At 42.0% G+C, this 24830-nt stretch overlaps 1 protein-coding gene across 2 annotated transcripts in view; it reads left to right on the forward strand.

Annotated features, from left to right (window-relative positions):
- Window positions 1–24830, forward strand: part of chst11 (carbohydrate (chondroitin 4) sulfotransferase 11) — a gene marked incomplete at both ends in the record, with an annotated part of 98835 nt that overhangs the window by 13465 nt on the left and 60540 nt on the right. The gene's annotated exons all lie outside the window — the stretch shown is intronic.

A 24830-nucleotide genomic window follows, 5' to 3' on the forward strand; every position in this document is an offset into this window, starting at 1 on the left:
AATAAAAAATAAAACAAAAATATCCTAAAAACCTATTTTTCTTGCCGTGGTACTGACAGAGGTATCATGTGTCTTACATCTTCTCTTCCAGAGAGTCTTCACACTCACTTTCTTTAAAACGTACCAGTACAGTATAAAATCCTCTTTGACAGGGTGAATGCTAACTGTGCTTCCATCATGTGTTCTTTACCAACTTTTAGCTAAGAAGAACCTGTGCCACTGGCATCACTGATGAGAAAAATGACTATAGCATTTAGGATAGGACAATCTTTGGCATACAAACAGTACTACATACAATACATTATGCACCTAATGTGTATTAATACGCTGCTGAAAATAATCTCCAACAAATGTAATATTTCCTCATGTTTGAATACCAGCCAGCTGTTGAAAAAGCCAGCACCCAGCTGTTTTTAAGAGATGATTAAGCCTCTTTTTAGGAAAATGATATTTTCATGACCATAGCCCATTTTAGAGATTTATGTCTTCACTAAGAATAAATGGGCTGGAGTAGCAATAACAGAGAGACAGACTAACACATGCCTGCTTTTGGTCTTTGTGTGAAAAGTGTTGACAATAAAAACTAAAATAGTGCCAGCCTGTTACATTCAGTAAGTCATGGGAAGAAAAATGACTTGTTATACTAATTACTAATTTATCATACGCTAAACTTTGAGACAGAAATGAATAATTTCCCTGGATGCAAAAAAAAAGAATGCATTGGATTTTTGATTATGATTGCCTCTAGTCTCATATATCATATCTGAGGATCCTGTAGTCCCTAGCTGCCCCCTTGGGAGTGTGTATCTGTGTGTGCAGCATCTTGAAGTGTAGTGGGAGTGGAATGGTCACCGCGGTCATTATGCATAACTGCCCATGCTCGTCTGCAGGCCCTTAGCAGCAGCAGGCGGAGATGGGAATGTAATCACACCACAGCTGCCGATAAATATTGATTTGGTTGTTAGGTTTTACCCCCGAGCAGTAAGTGCAGAGTATCAGTGTTGTACGTTGGCCACATTTGGGCATTAATAACAGCAGAGCAGGAGGGAGCAGGGGGCATTTTTAGGCAGTGACAGAACGGCTTTCAGACCAGATCTGTGTACCTCTGGAGTGCAAGGAGCCAGGGGAGTGTGTGTGTGTGTGTAATTGCAGGATGTCTGAGTAGGCATGCAGTACAGCCAAAATGTGACATATTTGCCTCCAGAGGATAAGGCAACAAGTGTGTGTGTGTGTGTGTGTGTGTGTGTGTGTGTGTGTGTGTGTGTGTGTGTGTGTGTGTGTGCATGCGTGCATGCGTGCGTGCGTGCGTGTGCATGTGTGCGTGTGTGTGTGTGTGTGTGCGCGTGTGTGCGTGCGTGTGCGTGCGTGTGCGTGTGTGTGCGTGCGTGCGTGATTGGAATCCTCATCTTTAGAATGTCAACGCATTGATTTAGGAATTAGGGAAAGTAAGTTGCCATGGTAAGCTCTTTGAAAGTCAACCAAAAACAGTGTGTGTGTGTGTGTGTGTGTGTGTGTGCGCGTATAGGTGTGTGTGTGTGTGTGTGAGAGAGAGAGAAAACAGAACCAGGGTGACAGTGTGTGTGTGCGCGTATAGGTGTGTGTGTGTGGCTGTGTGCCTGTGTGTGTGTGCGTGGGTGCGTGCGTGTGTGTGTGTGCCCGTGCATTTGCGTGTGTGTGCGTGTGTGTGTGCGTGCGTGTGTGTGTGTGTGTGTGTGTGTGCGAGAGAGAGAGAGAGAACAGAAACAGGCAGTGACAGTGTGTGTAAGTGTGCTCGGCTGCCAGACGTACAGTAGACTGTATGGTGTAAGAGAAGTGAATCATGGCTTTAATTAAGTGGAGGAGGGCTGAGCCGCGTCTCATTAAACAGCTTGTGGAGGAACGTTTAAACTCAACCGCTCCACACCAGCTACTGGGACAATTTACTGAACAACTGGGAGGGGTTTTCCACACCTCCTCCACCTCCTTCTCTTCCTCCTCTATTCTCTCTTAGGATTTGGACTCATTCTTTTCGCTAAAGAAAGGTAATAATCCACCCTTGGAGACTCTTTAAACACTCTAAATGTCTTTGCTATTTGGTATTCTGGCCGTTCTTGGAGGGATTTTGTGATAAAGTGCTGCAGTTAACTTTTTCAGTGTATCTACTTTCTTTAAACGTGCTCGACTATAGTAAGAGATCCTACATTTATACAATTTAGAAAAGAAATCCTCACCAATTTGACACATAAAAGTCAGTTTACTAGTCATAAAGAGTATTACTCAGCCTGGAATTATGATACAAGATACAAAATGGCATTGAAGAAAAGATCCCTTTATTAAAACCTACAAAATATATTTTCTTTTTAGGGCTGCCACTAAGGACTATTTTCTATTGGTTTTCTATCGACTATTTTATTAATCACGCAAAAAACAACACAAAAGCAACATGTAAACTAATGTTTAACATATTAATATGTAAAACTGTAGGATCAAACTGGCAACAACATGATCAAAAAGAAAAAAGGGCATATTATTTTATTTTTGGTGAACCAAACCTTACCCATTCTCCCACCACGCCAAACGCTCTTCTCAAATGTAACAAATTTCTTTAAATACTTTAGTTATTTATCGGTTACTTTTCATAATCCACATGAACCGCTCGAATTAATTAGATAAATAAATTAGATCCACAGCACTTATTTACAAAGAAATTCCGTCACTTTTGTTTCTCCTCTTATTAACTTCTTCTAAAACAATCTGTCAGCACTCGTGTGATTCACTACAGAGCCTGTAAACCAGTACCCACGACATTATGTTCACTTCCCTGTCTGACCTCTGCTCTGTGTGTAGCGCGATCGCACAGAGCAGCGCAGCTTCTGCTGCTCTGTAGCGGACAGCGGCAGCAGACGTGCCCGTGTATTTTCGCCACTCAAATCACGAGAGCAAAGGATATAAGTCATGACCGAAAGAACGAGGTCGCAGGTACAAGCGTCCAAAATGGGTTTTCTCAGGAGGGTGGCTGGAGTCTCCCTTAGAGCGAGGGAGAGAAGTTCAGCATCCGTGAGGAACTTTGCGTTGAAAGGAGCCAGTTGAGGTGGTTCAGGATCATCTAGTAAGGATGAACCCTGGGCGCCTCCCTAGGCAGGTGTTCCAGGCACGTCCAGCTGGGAGGAGGCCTCTGGGAAGACCCAGGACCAGGTGGAGAGATTAGATCTCCACACTGGCCTGGGAACGCCTCGGGATCCCCCAGTTAGAGCTGGTTAATGTGGCCCGGGAAAGGGAAGTTTGGGGTCCCCTGCTAGAGCTGCTGCCCCCGCGACCCGACCCCGGATAAGAGCTGAAGATGAGATGAGATGACAAAAGAAAATAAATGATCATGTGACAGGAACATATTGAAACATTTTAGACTGTGTGAAAAAGGGCGCAATTCGTTTTTCATCTCAACCGATTTATATCTTCACGCATTTAAATCATTTGTTTTCTCCCGATGCATCGTTACATCCCTTATCAGAACTGGAGATATTTTCTTCACTGAAAGAAGAGCAAAGGATGCTTTTATATCTGTCTGTGGCCAGATAGCGTCGCAACCGTACAAGATACAATCAGGAAACGTCACAGGTGTGTAGTTGAGATCAAAATGGAAATCAAGTTAAAAAATTGGGCGTGGTTCGAGCAAGGGCACAGGAAGTAGGGGTGGAAAGTAGGCAAGGTGCCATTTCCCCAACACTTTACGCCTGATTTGGCGGTTTGATCCTATTGCATCATGGTCTCTAGTTTCTGCTTGCTTCAATGACTCTTGATGGATTTCTCAATTTCTGAAGGTGGGTTGTGGTATATATATGTGTGTATGTGTGTGTGTGTGTGTGTGTCAGTGACGTGCAGTGAGGGTTGGGGTTGGGGAGGCACTGACTCACAAGTCAGATTTACAAACATACAGTTGGATGCCAATAGGATAGGATGAGAGAATAGGAGCGAATAGGATGCTGAAAACCATTTTAAAACACCAGAGCCTCTGTATATTGCAGTATATCTTACCTTTACTTGTACATGACTTCTCGCTTTGACTGAAAGTCCAGCTTTGAAAAATGTCTTAGTTTAGAAATCAAATCCTCCATTTTCAGGGCGAGAAATGACAGCTTGTCGCTAAGCTCTACAGCATCGCACAGCACACTTGTGTTTACTTTATGCACACAGGTCAGAGTTCACCGTGATCTGGCTGCAGGCTATCAGGCTGCTCACTATCGCCGCCCTCCTTGAGGCAGAGGTAGTGCCTGCCTCAAGCCAAGCATTTCCCCTGTGGATTTATGTCACATCAATAAGATGTAAATATTACACATATACGTAAAATACATTACTGAACACCATGGAAAAGAAGACGTATGCTTTTATTCCATAAAAGTGTCCTCAACCATCATATTGGAAACATACACAGAAATGGGAACAAGCACGCGCAGAGGGCACGCGCTCAATACAGTTTGTGAGTGATTGCGCAATCTGGAGGGAGGCACGGCTGTCCGTGCCTCACCTCTCGCATCCGAAGAGACTCCGTTTATTTAAATAGGAAATACAGAATTTTCTGCCATTTTTACTGTAAAAACGGTCAAAATACATTAAGAACCACACCAAAATCATAGTCCAGAGGACAAATATTAATACTTGTTATTTTATTATTTCGTTTCTTTATTCTCTCATGATGACAGGGGAGGCGCAGCCTCACCTGCCTCCCCTGACCGCACGTCACTGGTGTGTGTGTGTGTGTGTGTGTGTGTGTGTGTGTGTGTAATACAATTTCTTCAAGGTGTTTTCTTCAAGTGTTTTAGGCCTTTTTTTTATTAGAAGTTTTTCTTTCTGCTTATATCAATGTTTTGACAGTTTACAGTTTCTGTTGTGGTGAGTGAAATGACGTTTCTTTCAAAATTGCTGACGTTCCAAGATCTATCTAGAAGAGATCTAACCATTATATGCAGTTTTACCTGATTAATTGCGCAGCCAAACACTATTTCCCCCATCACTCACAACTCCTCTGTGTTTTCACACATCGCTTCCCTCTTCTTTTTCCTCCCCTTCATGCATCTCTCTCTCCCATTATCCGTCCATCTGGGCTCAGTGTTTGGGGAGGTTTTCCAGCCACGGTTATTCTGCCAGCGTGGCCGGTTTGGCCCGTGGAGCTGGTGGATGCTGCCATCGGCCTTGCTGCAGACTCAGTGGTGCGGTGCGCCGTGGCATCGCAGAGCCTGCTCAGCTGGCCGCTCTGATGAAGACTCAAAGACTCCTCTCATGTCCCTCCAAAGGGGTCAGGGAGGACACGTTGGCAGAGCAAACCAACCTCTCCTCATCACTGACTCAGCAAGAAGTGGGCATACACACGCGCGATCACACACAGACACACACACACACACACACACACACACACACACACACACACACACACACACACACACACACACACACACACATTAGCCTCAATAAACCTTGAAGACGGAGTGGAGTGGTTTGATGAGGCAATCTCGCCTCACAAATGAACCTATCCTCTCATAAAGTTAGCTTTTACCCTTGGGAGCATAATTGTCCTCACTGCAGTCTGCCTGTTTGATTACGGAATTGTTGACTTTGGCCTGAAAGTGTTGTTTGAGATAAGCTCCGTTAATCCTCTGAGGAGCATACATGTGCAGCCCTTTCATTAGATCTGGATATTCTGTGGACATAAATGAGAAATTTGGGCCTGAGAAATGGTGCTGTGGAAAGGTCTGGGGGTCAACAAAGCAATAAAATGCATTCTCATGAGATTATGTATGCAAAATTCCTGTAAATCTTGTCAGTACAGTTTTTGAGCTTCCTTGTCAAAATAATGAGGAATTGGTACTCTGCACCTCAATGCCTCATCTCCAGTCCTGTCCGATATCACTACTAAATGTCAAGGCTGTTTAACTAAAACTGTTGAAAATAAGGGTTTAAGTGAAATGCGGTGTCAAATCATCCCAGGGTCTTTTTCGGCAAATTCGGGCATCAAATAAGCCATCAAGACCATTTTTTTGTCAGCAAACCTCTGCAGCAGCATGAGAAGAGTCCCTACACAGAAAACAAAGCACCAATTGGCTCCTTCCTTTTGGATTGACTTTTTCTTTTTTTAGATTTGGCAAATACACTTGAATCAACTTTACTATGAGAGGAGCTGGTACAGGGGCCAGCAGGGAAGTCTTTAAAACACTCCTTTAATAAACTCTGGGTTCACTAACTATGTTGTTGCTGCTTTTTTTTCTGTGTAAGGACTCTTCTCATGCTGCTGCAGAGGTTTGCTGTTATTTTCAGCAGTATTAGTGGTTAAAAAAGATGTTTTAATGCCTTCACTGTGCTGCCCCGAGCTAATCAGTGTTAGCTAACTCTCCGGGATTTCTCTGTTAATCGTTCATACACAAAAGAAATTGTCTCGATGGCTTATTTGATGACCGCATTTGCAGAAAAAGATGATTTTACACTGGAGTACTGTTGTTTTATTGTTAAAGATGTCCAAGGTCCTTTTGGCATTTTTGAGCAATTTTAGATCATTTACATTGGAATCACTGTGGTCAGTGCGGGGAAAGTAAAACTTTTCTCAGTCAAACACAAATTTGTGTGACTGGCCTTTTGCAAACCAGCAGTCCATATTGGAAGAAGCTCTTATATTAGTGTGCTCACACATCCTGTTGTTCCTAAGCTTTTAACACCATATATTTTGCAAGCAGGCCCCGTTATACTTTGCTGTGCTCGGGCGTGGCCAAGCCCTCATGAAACAGCTCCTTTCTTTGATCGTGAATATTAATTCCATATTTTAGAGACATTTATATAGACAGTGAAAGTGTTGGACGAGTAGAAAGCTGAATTTCCAGACTTATCAAATGGCAGACCAACCCACTAAGTCATCAGCTGTGCCAGTAGCAGAATTAACCCAACTTGAACCAAATAATTGCCAGTGTGTTTGATCCAACCTTCTGACACATTTTCCCATGAGCCCCTTTTCCCCTCTGGATTTCTCTCCCTCTCTCTCTCTCAACACACAGTCCCACCTCCCTTCCAAACCGCTGTGAACCAAGCGTCTGTGGTGCGGTGTCTGGCCGGGTCACGCCAGGACACACACCGTGTCTGAACATGACTGAGGGGAAAGAGAGCAGGAACAGAGGGATAAAGAGGAAAGATACAGAAGGACAAAAAGAGTAAGAGGAGGAAGGTGCAGGAAATGATGACAGCACTCGAGAGAATGGAGATCACGCTGGTCCACGCGAATCCATTTACCAGATTAGATGATCAGATCTGAATGACAGCTGCTGTCCCACGCCCCTGGTATCATTAGTGCTTGGGTTTTGTAAATTCCGTTGCTTTTCTTGCCTTTTCTAAACACAGATAAACGCGGTGTAAGTGATTCCTCGCTGGTTTTCACTCCCGTTGACATCTGCTATGTGGCCACTTTAAATTCATTCAAAATGATTCCATCTTTGGTGCTGTAAAGTACAGTAGATTTCCCTTCAGATTCTAACTCACTGTAAAATCTAGATTCTAGAGGGTGTTAAAATTCTCTGTGATAGCCTGCCTTCCAAGTAATTATACTAATGCCTCATGACATTAAAACGTTATGGAACACATAGCACTAAAAGAAGCAGAGTTGTTTGTGAGTGTATTGACTGTAAGGAGTCAGAGCCAGGATCCAGCCAAACCACATCCAGACAAGCGTGACAGGACGTCATAATAGCTGAGAGTTAATGACAGCTGTCGGCCCTCTAATCTCTACTGCAGTCTGCATCACTGCTCCTCTCGTCTTTTCTTCTTCTAGTCTCCATTCAGTATCTAAAACATTAAGATATCCCCTGTGCACTCCTGTTCTTTCCTCACCTGAGTTTCATTGGCATGGGTACATAAACATAGATTACCACAGATTTACTGTAGCGGCAGCTTTTTAAAGCAACACCATGTCGTTTTTCAACCTTCATTATATATTTCCAGGACCCTTGTGATGGTACCTTGCAATACGTTTATTGACACATCTGTCGTATCCTGACAGAGTCTGTATTGCTTTTGCACCTTACGCCTCCTCCTGCTCCCCCCTCCATTTACTCAGATTGGGATACCAGAGCCCAGCTGTCTAGCGTAGTGCGTGTATGCCTGTCTGTTGGCTGGTACAGGGTGTGTAAATTCTGTATACTGGGTTGATGTCATGGCGGAAAATGAAACTAAACCGAAGAAAGAAAAGGTTTTGTCAAAGGGGACCAAGAAAGGAAAAAAGGGATAGTGACGGTATCCAAGGGCAGACGAGAATCAGTATTGGCCCAGCGTTCACTCACTGGTGTGAGCTAAAGGAGGAAGAGGGAGTCACCCCTGATGGCGACTTGGCTCTCATGCTGTTGGAATACTAGTGTGTACTTTTAAGACAGTAGTCGAAGAGAGCAAAGATCAAAGAGAGCCCGAGAGCAAATCCTACATCTTGTTGCCTTAACTGTACTTGCAGTAAATACTATACCTTGCATCCATACATACACAACATTTTATATTTTTGATCACAGAGATTGCAGCATGCATTGCTGCATTATCACTTCACATGGTGCCTGGAAGAAGAAAATAAATCCTTTAAATCAGAGATTCTACAGTTCAACATGTTGGCTCTCCAGATAAAACTGAAGTGCGAGAAAGAGCCTGGGGCTTGAAGACGTTACTCACAGCATTAAAATCCTTCCAACAGGAGCAACTTGGCGTGTGGATCCATTTGTGTTCTATGATATTTCTTTGATCCAGCTACCATTCCATTGGGCACAGGGATGCAAGTGTCTTCTTCTTTATCTTTACCAGCTCTCCAGCTCAAATCAACACTGCCCTCATCTCTAAAAACAGATTCTGCATAGGAATGAAGAATCTGTAGGAAAGCAAGATTTGGGTTGAACCAAGATTGGATATGCAGATATCTGTTTATTAAGATGCTTTCTCTCAACTCCAACTCCATTCTTGCGTCTCCAGTTGCTAATCAGACGGTAAACAATAACCTCCAGTTGGAAGAGACTTTCAACTAGAAACATATAAGCTTTCTTCTTATTGGGAACAATTGAAAAAAAGATGCTGGCGCTAAAAAAACAAATAAATACATGGACACTGAGCCTAAAATGTCTATAGAAATCCTAGCACATCCTTTTGCACAAAGGACAAAAACCTACTTGATCTCAATGTGAATATGTGCTCTGCTCTATGGCTCAGACTTGCAATATGTCAACTTTTGATGGGAGTTTTTGACTATCTTCTGATCATTCATAATTGATTAATCGAGAAAATAATCTGTTATTTTAATCGATAATGAAAATATTCATTAGTTGTGACCCTAAACCACCTTCTATATGACTCCACAGGGAGTAGGCATTTGATTATTTGCTGCGTTGTGGATCTACAGATGCAGACCAAGATCTGAGTGAGTGTAGAGGCGCTTACCTTCTAATACTCTGGTATGAATGTGTCTTCAATAGTCTGCACTAGGGGTTTGTGTGGGAAACTGATATCACTTCCCTCTAGTATTTCCTCTCCTCTTTTGTTGCCCAGGTGCTTTCACTATGCGCTCAGGAGAAGCTCAAAGTAATCTGTCACTGTGCCTGAGAAGGCCCATCTGTCCTCTGCTTCTGTGTATGTGAAAAAATTGTACATGTCGCCGAAGGTTATCTGTCTGTGTGCTTCATGAATCACCAGTGATGGTGATTAGAAGATATTTATGAGTACTGGCTGGGCATCTGTTACCTGCAGATAGAGGCTGGCAAATGATGGAGGGAGCGTCAGGTAGGAACAAAGGATGATGGAGAGGTGGCAGATGAAGGGGGAAAACAAATGCACAAAGCCTTTTACACCTTCCTCCTACTACCAGCTTGCTTTGCTGGCGGGATGGGGTTGCCATGGTGATCGAGAAGGAGGGCTGCAATGGGAGCAGAAAAGCGTCCCGGTTGGCTGGGGTCCGCCGAACACAGTAGCGCGCAGAAGTGTGACTTCTGACAGCGAGTGTCTGGAGGAGCTTTGTTGAGTCCGTGTTCACCTCTCAGTTTTGGTGTCATGGTTTGAATAGGTCTTAAATATAAGTCATGAATAAATTATGGCTCAAGTAACATCTGTATTTACATCACTGTCGGGCGAAAACCCTCATCATGTCAACTTTTCAGAGACCGCAGCAACCTTGTTTACTGCGTGGCCACGATGCATTTTGAGTTCATCCAATAGGGTTTGAAAGGGTTTCATTAGCAAGAGCCTGTGTAATTTTCTCAACCCATGGAGAACAGTATGATCCTTTAATTGGGTATAAATTTGGATTCATAAGGTTTCCATGTGGCGTTGGCAATCTAAATGCTATAAAAAAGCATAGAAAAATGTCCCATGCATCTATGCACAGCACTGTGCACGTTTGTGTGTGCTGTAGATTCCCTATTTCCCTTGATTATTTAGTGTTTTTTTTTTTTGCAAATTTGGGCCTGTTTTATAATGGTATTTTAAGATATTTTAATGAGACGTCTCCCTGTTTTTAGATCCGATCCTGTTTTAATTTGCTGCTGCAGCTGTTTTGCTGTAAATGCAAACTCAACACTTTCTCCATGTTTCCCTTTTGTCCTATTAAAATCAGCATAATGTACATTTCCACAGCACTAATTCCATCAGTGTAACACAGGTCATGCCAGAATCATGACTCTGACACCCAGTTTTCAATCTAAATATTGTTTTCTGTTACTGAAGTGGGTTCTACTTCATTTGTATTTTTTTTTGTCAATAAATACTTAGTGCATTGGTATTTGAAAATCAAAAGATTCCCATTCCAGGGGCATCATCCTTCCTTGTTCTGGTGTGATTTTATTACGAAACATCTACAGGAAGTGTCTTAACACGGCTATAAACACAAAACAGGCAACTTAGAAGTGATTGAGTTTTATTTATGGGGAAATTTGGGCATTTTCAAACTTTATTCTGCATGTATATTCTAATAATGCACTCGCCATCTGCTTGCCCTAATATATGTTGTTTTGACAGAGCCGCGTTCCTTAAATCTCTCAACAGAAGTGCCGAGTGCAAAATTAGCATGACCCATGGTGAGAATGGCCAATATTTGCGAACTATTAAATTACTACAATTGCACTGCTACAACTGTAATTGTCGAAACTCATTATGGACAACATCATTTCTACTTGTCAAAACCCGGCGCCTACATTACCCAAAATTACAAACCGTTCAGAGGCATCTTTTTAAATGTCCGTCACGGGGAACAGACGCATATAAATAGACATCAGGACCGCCGTCAGTGCTCGTGCTCGTACACCTGCGCACACTTATGCCCGTACATGTAAATCTGTGCTTTACTAAAGCCCACCTCTCTCAACCGGGCCCGTCCGGCAAGCGTATCTGGGCACGGTACAGTTGTACTCACACGGTCAGACGAACTAGACTTATGTCCTGAAGCGTGCTTGGGCACGGTACGGATGGACAGTGTGAGTAGGCCCTTAGTGCTGTAGAAATGGACATTATGTTATTTGTACCCCAGTGTAGACCCCTTTTCAAATCCACCACTTCATTATGGCCTTTATTTGTTTTTGCAGAACAAAGCCCCAGCTATTATTTGAGAGTCTTCATTGAACCCTGCTTTTATTTCAGAATACATGGTACACATTCTTATTTTCTATTTCTCTGCTCTTATATCTGCCATCCACCTCTATATTTTTCTCAATTGTGATAGCTTGAACACATGTTTTCTGCCTCTGTGCCATCCAGAATCGATTTCCCACACATTCTCCTTCCAAGTCATGGCCGTCTCTGGCTGTAGATCTAACTGACACACAACAGAGACACCTAAGATGCCTTTGTATCCCTTCTCTGTCTCTCAGGGTCCATCGGCTCACTGAATCCTGCTCAGCCATTCACACACACACATTAACACACGTGCACACAGGGCCATAATTTCAACTTGTGTCTATTTTAAGAGGACTCGCAGTCCTAGAAAAAATCACACGCTATAATTTAGTGGTGCATAACTGCAGAGTTGCAAGAGTAGACAGCATTAAAGTATCTGAGAGAACTGAGAGAGAGAGAGAGACAGACAGTCAGACATGGCAGGACAACACATATCCACATGACTCTTCTATCCTTTATTTATCCCTCATTCACTCTAATGCTATGTTCACGCAAATTAGCTCCTTGCATTTCCTGTAAGTTGCTCTATAAAAAAGAAAAAATAACATCTCCACTGTGATAGCTGCAATGGCTCAGTGCTCACATGCAGACTGACGCAGGTTTTGGCTGCTGTGCTGTTATTGTGTGTCCTCTGCGGAGGACTGAACGCAGCACTAAACAAATGAAGGATGGAGTGGATGGCGTGTCCGGTAATCTGCCTTCCTGTTTCTGGGTGGGCGACGGCGGGAAACAAAAGATTAAACAAAGGCACAGAAACACGGCCCTCTGTGTACACGTCTTCCTCCATGTGTTTGTCTCTACGTGTGAAAGTGTAGCGTCGAGGAGGTGACGCTGAAAAAGAAGTGAGAAAAGTGGCCAGCTGCTGTGTTAAAGTATAGATCAGGGCTCCTGAACGTGTGCTTCAGAGGCATGGAGTGAATGTGAAAATGCATCGTTTTATTTGTCTGTTGAGAAAAACTTCCTGTTGCACAAGTTTTTACCTATTCTAGGCTTGCTGGTGATAAAATTGTTACACCTGAGACTTGCTCTTCAGCCACCTATAGTTACCTTTACCATTCATTTCAATGCCTAACGTTAATTCAATTCAAATCAATTCAATTAAATTGTATTTACAGTGCCAATTCATGACAAAAGTTATCTCAGGACACTTTACATATAGGAGTAGGTAAAGACCACACTCTATGACTTATTTATGATTTACATAGACCCAACAATCCCCCCATGAGTGTACAGTGGCGTTGAAAACCTTCCCTATAACAGACAGGAACATCAGACAGACCCAGCTCTGTGGAGGACAGACATCTGTCTGCACCGGTTGGGGAGGAAGAAAAGGAGAGAGAAAGAGAGAAAAGACGGACAGATGGACAGAGAGAGACAAAGATAGACACAAGGACAGACAGAGAGACAGACAGACAGATGGACAGAGAGAGAGAGAGACAAAGACAGACAGAGAGACGGACAGAGAGAGAGACACAGACAGACACAAAGACAGATAGACAGATGGACAGAGAGAGACAAAGACAGACAGAGAGATGGACAGAGAGAGACACACAGACAGACACAAAGACAGACAGACAGATGGACAGAGAGACAGACAAAGTAACAGTAACTTTAATAATAGCTACAGTTATGTGAATATGACTTATATGTTATGGCAGCCAGTTGATATAGTAAAATAGTAGAAACAAGCACAGCTAAGGTGATAGAATATGACAATGATAATAATTATGGTGGTAAACATGATCAATGATGAGTAGTGGTGATAACAGCTGTGATAGAATGAGATTTATTAGTGGTGATGTTTTCATGGCTACAAATTCCATAGTTTATCAGACTAATGATAGTTTATATGACTAATAGTGATAATAGCAGCAGGAAGCGTCATGCAGGTCCACGGCAGCAGGCACCACCACGCTCAATAGAGACCTGAGAGACGACAAAGCACAAACAACTCCGGGGAAGAAGTTGAATTAGTTACATGCATTGAGGAGCAGGAACAGCTTAACCATCTAACCTGAACCTGAATTCATGTCAATGCCTAACCTTAACCATCTCGCAACATTTTTGCAAATCTTGGGTTAGGGTTAGGGCTGTAAGAGTTAATAGGGGTTATATATATATATACTATACATATATATATATATGTATATATATATATATATATATATACATATATAGTATATATATATATATATACAGGTATATACAGTATATATACAGTGTATAGTGTGCTACTAATAAATATGTCCCATAGATCTTTTGACATTGCACTTCCTTGAGACTAAAGTCGATCTGATAAATGGTTGTCAACAGAATCAAACGACAGACAGTTAAGAGACATACAGGCCAAGTATGAAGGCCAGTTTTCTTTCTCACATTTAACCAAGCAGGTCAGAATACAGCTATAAGCTTGATAATGATCCAACTCATTAGTGCTTGTCTTTTATATCCAGAATGAATCTGTTCCTGTGCGTGCATTAAATTAACATATTTACCATGAATGTGAGACCAAGCAAGGATTTAGAGGTTACAAAGGAACACTTACTTGCTGTGAATACATTAAATGGATTAGCAGCAGCATTGAGACAAGGTATCAAATATGACATTTTTGGATTTGATGATCACATCCATTAACATTCTAAAGATTAATGACATACACATTCAAAGTTTGACTTGACACGAGCACCTCAATTACCAGTGTTCTATTTTAACATTCATTTAAAGTGAAATATGGAAAGTGTTATGGAGAAATAGCTTATGAAATGATCAGTCAACCTAACTATATTTCAAGGACACTCTGTCTGTGTGACTGTCTGTCTGTCATTTGCATATCTCGAGAACCATCCCACCATCTGATCTACTTCAGTTTACTGAGATTTGGCCAGATGATGGCACTAAAACAATGGTCTTTATGTTCTCCTAACCTGTATGCGTTAGAAACAAAAGTATGTTTTTCTCTTGAATCTGTGGGTACAGATGAATCTACCCACATCAGCCAGGCCAAATAAAAACATCTCCTGACTCAAACCAGGTACGGATGGACAGTGTGAGTGCGCCCTTACAGTACAAACAAGCTGCCAAATACTTCAAGTATAATGAAGGGGGGTGGGGGGCGAAGAAAGCCAAAAAAGTAATAGGTTGATTTCATTTGGAGGCGTAATGAGGAATTGATTTCCCTAAATGTAGGTGGAGATGAGAGCAAGCACTGGCCTTGAAAGAAACTAATGAAGAAGAAAATGACAGCATACCCTCCTGCATGGAGGCGACACTTCACGACAAACAACCTATTACGCTAAGAATTACGAAATTCTGAAGTGTCTGTATTGATGACACGCGCACGCACACACACACACACACACACACACACACGCACACACACACGCACACACACACGCACACACACACGCACACGCACACGCACACGCACACGCACACATACACACACACATATAAAGGCACGTGTCTGGAAAACGATTTTAAGGTAATGAGGGACGCTGTGGAAATAAACAATGAGACACATTTTGTTAACTTCATTATACAATGGGCTTGCTATAATAACACATACACACATACACACACACACACACACACACACACGTACACACACAAACACACACAGAGTTTTGTAAGTTTGTAGCTAGCAGCAGACAGCAGAAGTGTCTCAGTTAAAGTCTAACACACACACAAACACACACACACACACACACACACACACACACACACACACACACACACACACACACACACACACACACACACACACACACACACACACACACACACACACACACACACACACACACACTTCCCCTCTGCTCCCTGCTGATTAAGGCTTTTATAATTACAGCCGTCCGAGCGCCCAACTTGTTCGCAGTTCAAAGGCGGCCGGTCGGATTGGAGGAGGAGAGGAGACGTCTGTCATTTCTCTCCAATCAATCTGTCATCATCTCCTTTCGTCTTGTCTTCTTTTTGCTGAGCCGAACATGTATTTATGGTCCAAATCCTTTCTGACACAAACTCATAAATGCAGTACACACAGCGATCAAGGAATTAAACGTATACACATGCACACTTCAAACAAGCAAACTTAAAGGAACAGTTTGGATTTTTGAATGCTCACGAAGTGGTCATAAAATAGGTGGTTTCTTTCATTATCATCTGTCCTTCCAGCTTTTTATCCACAAGGGATTCAGAATCATCTTCCAGTGCAGAAAAGCACTCCTCTCTTCATGATGCAACAGCAGTGACAGACCTAAAAAAACCCAAAAAGCATTAAGAGTTTGTTTCATTGCTCTCTGGATCTTGCGGTCCATCTGTTTGATATCCTCATGCATAAATTCCAGCTCATTCGCTCACAGATAATGGCAACGTTTTCCTCAAGTCAGACAATTTGTTGTCTTTAGTTTCTGGCTCTTTCTAAACCTTATCAGATGCTCTAATTTAACATTTATACTTGCCACAGAAAAACTGAAAAACTGAAACTTTACAGTACAAACTTTAAACCTTTTTGTTTGGTTTGTCCAGGAAATAAATCAATAACCTGAAAATGGTCTTTCCCCGGTTAAGGGATTGTTGAAGTTCCCCTAGTATACATGAGAAGGGGTTGAATGGGAAAATGACAGGAGTAACCCGACCTCCAGTACAGTAGGTGGCGCTCTGGTCAGCTGATCGGGATACGGCTTTTTCCCCCGGTTCCCCTTTTGTCAAAATCATAAGCGGCCAACTTTTGAACAGATTTACGACAGAAACAGGTCTTCTTGTTAGTGTTGTTACTTTTCATGGCGAAGTTCTCCCTCGGTTAAAATGTAACGCTCTATTGTTGTTGTTTTTTTTTTAAAAATTGGCGCTGTTGCTTCCTGGTTTATTCTATTTCCGGGTCAAAAGCCACTGTTGTGGAGTGGGAAAGGGGGAGTTATAACTGACAGAGCATGAGCAGACACGAAACCCGATAGTAACCTGGGACGGCTGTTTACATGCATGAATAATCAGGATACTGAAGGAGTTCTCTACGTCTGTTAACAGGGTATGAGAACTCTGATTTTACCCGCAGTAGGGTGTTGACATGGTGTTTGAGAAACCAGAGTATGCCCTTCACCAGAATATAATCAGGTTTTTAAACTACATGTAAACGCACTGAGTATTTTTATCAACACAGATAGTGTGTAACTGTATTGATGCAAATAATCCTAAAAAATCCATGAAGTAATCCAAACACTCTTTCATACAGTATTGTATAAAGGCAGAGTAAAAATTAAGGGGTATTGTAAAAGGAAAGCAATCGAGGCACAAGTCTATTAGATGGAAGGCTGGATACATGTCCAGGATGGCTGAGTGTTTATAAGCGACCTGTGGAACAATAGCTCTAAAGAATGAGAATGAGATGTACATTTTTTTGATTTTATGGTTCTTGCATGTGTTTACAGATCATATTTAATTCTGTTAAGAACATTGTGACAAGTAAATGCTATAACTCACTGCCTGTCTGCAAAGTGAGTTTAGCTCCAAACTTTAACGGTTTAGTTAAGGGTCAGTTGACTTTACTGAATATAATCACGGCTGTGATTCAGTCGTAGTCACAAGATGGTAGGCCCAGAACACTAAAGGGGACCTATTTTACTCGTTTTCAGGTTCATACATGTATTTTGTGTTTCTACTAGAACTTGTTTACATGATTTAATGTAAAAAAAACAAAACACTTTATGTTCTCATACTGCTCGAGGCTGCTGCACCTGAATTCAGCCTCTGTCTGAGACGCTCTGTTGCAGTGCCTGACTCTTAAGCCCCCCTTTCGAAAAGCCCAGTCTGCTCTGATTGGTCAGCGCTTCCTGATCTTCCGCTGACCTATTCTCTACTGCAAAAGACTGACAGCAGTTGAGTGTATAGTGGGATTTTCTACCGTCAAAAGTCACAAATAAAACCTTCTTAACCAAACACACCGGGTATTGCAGGACTGTGATACACACACACACACACACACACACACACACACACACACACACACACACACACACACACACACACACACACACACACACACACACACACACACACACACACACACACACACACACGCATCTTTTCATTTTTCTGTTCAGTGTTGCATCGACTGATTACGTGTTATCGATCTGTGTGAGAAATTAAGTGTGGGTTTGTGCTGCAGGTTAATTCAAAACCTCTGGTGCGCCAACAGAGTGGCTGGCCGTTCGATCACCATCGATAGCCTGTGTAGACGTTTAGTGGCAAGTTGGTGAGTTTCTCCTCCTCTAAACTGAGCTACTGAGCTAATTTAATTGTAAAATCAATCCTATTTCTCTCCCTGACAGCACTATCGCCACAGACCTTTTCTTTCGATTGGTGGAACTGGGCTTAAACTGGCTACTTCCTTCTCCATTTTCTCCATCCACATGCAACAAAGCACAAATATCGCTGACACAGGAAGCAAGCTCCCGTTGCTCCAGCTGAGGCAATGTAATCTAAACTGAAGGCAGGCTTCACTCTGTTTTCGACGGGCTCTCTGATGTTTTTGGCATGAGAGAATTGAGAGGGATGATGATATTAATAGGTTGATTTATTCTACCTCAGAATTAGAAGGAGCTCATTTTGTTGAAGCTCAAAACATGGGAGCAAATGTATGCAGCTGTATGACCTTGGGACAGGGAGTGCATTTTTAGGCCGCTCACCACTGTTTTCTTAGACTACTTTGAGAACCTCACTGTTGTCCTCGTCCAATGCAGGGCACATAACTCACAATAATTATCCCGTTCACTGTTTTAGCTCAGGTGTGTGGTAATGAGAAGGTCAAACTTCCAACACTTGATCAGTCATCACTGCATTCACGCCCAGAAGACATGCAATAAGGAAATATGAACATTCTGAAAAGGATCATGTGGCTTGGTCATCTATGTCAAAAATGGATGTAGCTTCTGGTTCTGAAATGTGAAACCAATGGTGAAGTCCCTTCAAGCTGCATTTTTTTTCTAATATCCAGCAGTGGGCGACTCCACTGGTTGCAAAAAGAAGTCTGTTTGTATTGAAGTCAATCAGAAAATGAGTCAACTGCTCACTTGATTTATTACCTCAGTAAACACTTTCCTAATGAGTTTATGATCTCACTCTCTAGTTTGAAGCATTCCTCAATATAGACAGGTTCATTTTGTAAATTATGTTCCCATTTAGATTCAATAGATGATAAAGCAGGGGATACTTTAGGACGTGGCTACCTCATGATTGACAGCTTACCCTGGTAGGATAGAGCCTAATAGCAATAAGCAATGCATATCCATGACACTGTACAAAACAACTAAAAAGTTTATCAGTTTGAACATTTCAATAAATTGTCTTTATAGTGTATCCAATTTAATATAGGTCGAAAAGGGTTTGCAAATCATTGTATTGTGTTTTTATTTTACGTTTTATACAATGTCCCAACTTCATTGGAATTGGGGTTGTACATGAAAATAGCCGTGAACTTGTTTTTGGGTGTTCGACCCTTTCAGTGTGTTTTCACTTCATGCTAACCAAGCTAGCTCGCTAGTCCTAGTGTTCGCTGGTAACTAAAGGGGAACTTGCTGTTTTTCAAATGGCTCTGTATTACTACAAAACACACAGATGAACGGTGCCAGTGCCGGGATGTAGGGCTGTACAGTATGGTCTAAAATTTATATCACGGTATAATTTGAAGCATAGTCAGTAACAGTATTTTATCACGGTATATTGATTTATCTTTAAATTTCTATATAAATGCTTCTGAATTACTGTACAACTACTGTACGGAAGTACAAGTTTGAGGCTCTTGTTTTTTACCTGAGTATTTTCTTTTCATGGTACTTTATACTTCGACTCCACTACAAATCAGTGGGAAATATTCTACTTTTTTCTCCACTACATTTATCTGACACTAGTTATTTTACCAATTAAGATTTTTGGTTCACACCGATATGCACTTGTTGAAGAGTAAACACACGGGTACAAATACTTCTATCCATTCGCTGTCAAATTGACGGTTTTCTATGTCAATCTTTCTACTCAGGGCCAATAAATATTTTCTCGCGGGCCGGATCCGCACGCATTGTGTAGTTTATGTCAGCACTGCTCTGCCGGTTACACGGTAGAGTCAAAATCCATACCGTAGCTCAAATTCCTACCGTCCCACCATCTAAACCATTTATACCGTACACCCTCATTAAGACGTCAAGTCAAGTTTTCCTCTTCCACTCCGCATTTAGCTTAGCGCCATTGAAACAACACTGACTTAGTGCTCCCACCCAGCTCCACCCTCTCCTCACCGGTCACTTCTGGCATGTTGCCAGCGAGAGTTTTGTTGGTAACACACCAAGATGACAACGGCCAAATGCCAAACTCATGGCTTCAGAATAGTAGTCCACAAACCAGTAGGTGGCGTCACAGTGGCTATGTCCACTTGTCATATCTCGAGCAAATTTGAGCTACAAGTTTACTTCCATATTTAAGAATACATTTATCAAGCTTAACATGTAGCGTGCTTTGGAAAAAGACTTTACCTGCAAAAGAACACGTGTATGGACTCCTGGTGCCACAGAGGCTAGCTGTTGCTGTAACTTCATGCTGACGTTATGATGTGTGCGCGCAGCGGGACTGGCTGCAATGTTGCTGCTCTGATCTACTCAGCCTCTTCAGCCTCAGGCCAGAGAGCACAGATTGATAGCTCAGCCAGAGCCATCCCCAGTGGTGCATCCCTTAAATCACCTCAACTCACTGTGGGGTTTAGGATTGTAAAGCATGCTCTGCTACTCTCACTATCTACATTAGATTTCTTTCTTCTCCCTCTCTTTGGGGTTTTTATCTAAATCGATCTTCTTTCCTTTGGTCTTAATATCTATTTCACCCTATGTTTTCTCTCTGGATTGCCAAGGCCTAAGCTCTCTCTGTATTTAGTCCCCAAGGCCAGCTGTGGCTCTGGAGGGGGCTGATCTTTCTTGGAGCAGCTCTCACTGGAACTCAGCTCTCCCACAAAACCCTTAATCGTCGGGCCGCACCCCAGAGAGGAGCTGAATGAATGGGATGCTGGCGAGGGGAAAGGAAGAAAGACTGTATGTGGAGTAAAAGGGGTAGAATGCGGACCAACTGAAAAGTAGATTTCAAAGAACAAGTGTGTGAAGGGAGTGTAAAGAGTGGGAGAGAAAGGCAGAAAATGAGCCTGTAAAAGCAGCTCATTAGCCTTTAAGCAGAAATCTCATTTTCAGCCTCTGAATGGAACACAGAGAGGAGAGAAGAGAAAGAAACCTGGCACACCGTGAATAAGGCGAATACTCTATTCTATCCCTGTCAGGACTTTTAGAAGTGGTTTTCTTTTCGCTGATAATAATTCATGATCATCTGACTTTTCTTTGTTTCCAAGAGTTACTTTTATATATGCGGTACTGACACTTTTGACAAGTCATAAGCATTTGTAGGTTTATTTTTTTACTTGCATGCATTAATTGCCATCAAATATAAAACAAAACTAGGAGTCTACAGTAGTGCTAGCAGCTTTGAAACTGTACAGTGCTAAGAGCTTAACGGTAACATCAGTATGATCATCATACATCACGCTGATGTTAAGGTTTAAAGTGTCAATCTGGCCTTAAATCCTCCTAATTAATTATTAATCTGATGAAGTCAGACCAGGCAGCTGTATGTAATGAGTTTGGATGGAGAATGTTTTAGACATTTCTTACACATTAAAGTATAACATTAAAGTGTAATTCCGGTGTAAAATCATTGCAGGGTCTTTTTCAGGAAATTTGGGCATCAAATAAGAGACAATTTTTTTTGTGTATGAACGATTAATAGAGATATCCCGGAGAGTTGCTATCAGCCGGCCGTGTCTAACACTAATTAGCTTGGGGCAGTACGGTGAAGGCATTAAAACGGCTTTTTAACCACTTATACTGCTCAAAATAACACCAAACCTCTGCAGTAGCATGAGAAGAGTCTCTACACAGAAAACAAAGCACCAACTAGGTAGTTAGTGAACACCGAGTTTATTACAAGAGTGTTTTGAAAGACTTAACAACTGGCCCCTGTACCAGCTCCTCTCATAGTAAAGTCCATTCAAGTTGATTACCAAATACAATCCAAAAGGAAGGAGCCCATTGATGATTTATTCCAGTAAAACACGTAAACATTGTGGTTTGTGGCAATTTGGTGAAAAATAAGTTAATAATAGATGGTAAAAGGTTTGGAAAAGTCCCAGACAGCATCTTTCCTTTAGCACTAAAACGTCACGCAAGGGGGACAGGGGTGTGTGTTGCCAGAAGACGCACTACATGTGTGAGTGTAAAGCCGACTAGCCTGCAACTTGAAGTGAAGAGAGACGGAATGGCTCGTGTTTGTATCTTTCCTGGCTGCGAAACAAAAATGAAAGCTTACAACCCAGAAACTTTTCATAGGCTGCCATTGCGGTGATGGCTGTGCTCTGATAAACCAGGGGCTAATTTTTTTAAATCTGGACATTGAGACGCCGATCGAGACGCTTACGCAGATGTCTGCAGCAAACATTTTGAAAAGGTCAACTTTATAATTCCTAGAAAAGCTCCTGGCCAAAAAAAAACAAAGAAGGCATGCTTGAAGAAGAATGCCATAGGTAAGTCTTTCAAATCACTGTTTTAATAAACTCCAGGTTCACTAACTACATTGCTGGTGCTTCATTTTATGAGTAAGGACTCTCACGCTGCTGCAGAGGTTTGCTGTTATTTTGAGCAGTATTAGTGGTTAAAAAAGATGCTTTAATGCCTTCACCGTACTGCCCAGAGCTAATCAGTGTTAGCCACGTCCGGCTGTGAGCGACTCTACTGGATTTCTCCGTTAATCATTCACACACGAAATTTTTTCCCCCCGATGGCTTATTTGATGACCGAATTTGACCCTGGAATGATGCCGGAATCACGCTTTTATATTCCCCATCTTACTTTAATGCGTAAGGAATGTCTAACACATTCTCCATCTCAACTCATCACATACAGCTGTCTGGTCTGACGTCATCACATTAACGTTGGTTAGGTTTAGGAAAGGTTTGTAGCCTGGAAACCAGACAAATCTGGCAGGTACGTGTGGCCCCTCTCTCATTCAGACAGATTTACAGCCGGACAGACCCTGGGTGAGCCAATCACAACTGTTTATCTCATTTTGGACTGGTTTAAGATGATGATTACCAGGCTCACGAAACTCAGATCAAACTGTCAAATGAGGCATCAAATATGAATCGAGATTCTGTCTTTATCTAATTGACTTCGGAGGTATCTTTGTCTGCACCACTGCTAACTTTTTTTGAATAGTAAAAAACCAAAGCGTTTGGTTTGAAATTGAAATGTTGGCCTGATGATGAGAAATTGACTGAAACAGGTCACAAGTGTGGACACTAATGTTGACATACTGAGTTTGAAAGCAACTTTTCAGCAATTAGGGTTTGGAGTAAGTTCCTAAGATCTCAGGGCTTTGCACAGGCTTCTATATTGAGCACCAACTGCCCAAACGGTAAAACAGTTAGAAATCCATCAGAGAAGAGGCACAGCCCCGTTTCTACACCATCAGTAGAGGACAAGTAGATCAGATTACAGGGCAGCTACCAGATGTGTGTTTTGGATAAATACGTTTTTTTCCGTCTCAACTGGAAAACTTGCTTTTTTTGTCTTTCCCATCACTACCACTCCCTCCACCTACTTTATCTTTCCCACAGCTGAACGAATAAGATTTTATTGGACTAGAAGTGTATAACTGTGTTAAGCTTTAAGACTAAAAGTTTTGTTATGAGTGGTGTGCACACTGCTGACTCCCATAAAAAGATGCTGACACACCGACAAACCCATATTTAACCTTGTTTGGACATAAACTGGATTTGTTTGCCTTTATGAATGTTATTCAATAAAACAATGTTGAGGGACGGCATCCAAATTTTAATGACATTGAACTTTTATCACAGTCAGTACCTGCACTATTTGGTAAAAAACTTACATTGGTGATGACATGTTCTCATGGCTTTTTTTGTTTTTATGTATACCAGTTTATGTGTGGAAAGTATGCATACTTTTTTGTGCATATCCATCAATACATCTGGTCTTAGACCGATACTCTATGGGTTGATGAAAGGCATTCTGGGAAGTTTAGGAAACCACTAACTGAAGCAGAAACAGATGGGCCAGGTTAAGGGAATGTGGTTGCCTAAAAAAACATCAAATTACAAGATTGTATCACAGAAATAACTGAACTGTACATCACAGAATGATGGTACATATTGGGTGCTCAGAGCAAGTGCTCCAGGATTAAGACAGGCAAACTGAAATTGAGGAAGCCTGCTTGGGTATTGGGTCTAGGAGACCGCGATTCATGTCCCGTGTGTCACAGCAGTTCTGTAACAAATGTCCATATTTTACGATCTTATCCTTAACCTAACCACAAACAGTAGGTTTGTGTGAGTTAACAATGTTAACCAAGTGTTGTACTGTGCTCAGATGTTCTGGCTTTAAAGTTCAATAATTTTCAATCAATTTCAATCAATGATCTGCTCTTTCAGATGGCAGCTCTGCATCCCAATGTGTAGTGCAGATAGCTCATGTTGCTGATCATGTGCAGAGGGCTTAATGCCTTGTCTACAGAGACAGCGTAATGAGAGCAGCACTTCAGCAGCTTCAGACCTCTGTCAGTGTCTACACAGCATGTGTTCCGCAGCAGGACTCAGAGTCCAATACACAATCACTGTAGTTATATACGGAAAATACATTTGAAGCCTGAAAAGACACCTCAGGTCACGGTAGTGTGCCTGGCTAGCAGCTTTATTGAATAAGGGCGCACTCACACTGTCCATTCGTACAGTGCCTAAGCACGCTTCATGGCTAAAGTCTAGTTTGTTTGACCAGTTTGAGTACAACTGATCCACACCCAGGCACAGCGCACTTGCCGACTTTGGTCCGGTGAGAGAGGTGGGCTTTAGTAAAGCATGGATGCACATGTACAGGCACGAGCATTGATGGCAGTCCTGATGTCTATTTATATACGTCTGTTCCCCACGACAGACATTTTAAAAAAAGCAGCCGAATGGTTCGCAATGGTCTGATGAGAAGGTGGAGTGTTTACTGCAGATTTGGTCAGACTAAAATATTCAAAAACAGTTGGGCAACAAAAAAACTTGAGGGGTGATGACGTATAATCAGGAAGCATTTGATAATCTCAACTAA

This window comes from Echiichthys vipera, assembly GCF_963691815.1.
Source record: "Echiichthys vipera genome assembly, chromosome: 20".
In the NCBI taxonomy this organism is placed as follows: Eukaryota; Metazoa; Chordata; class Actinopteri; order Perciformes; family Trachinidae; genus Echiichthys; species Echiichthys vipera.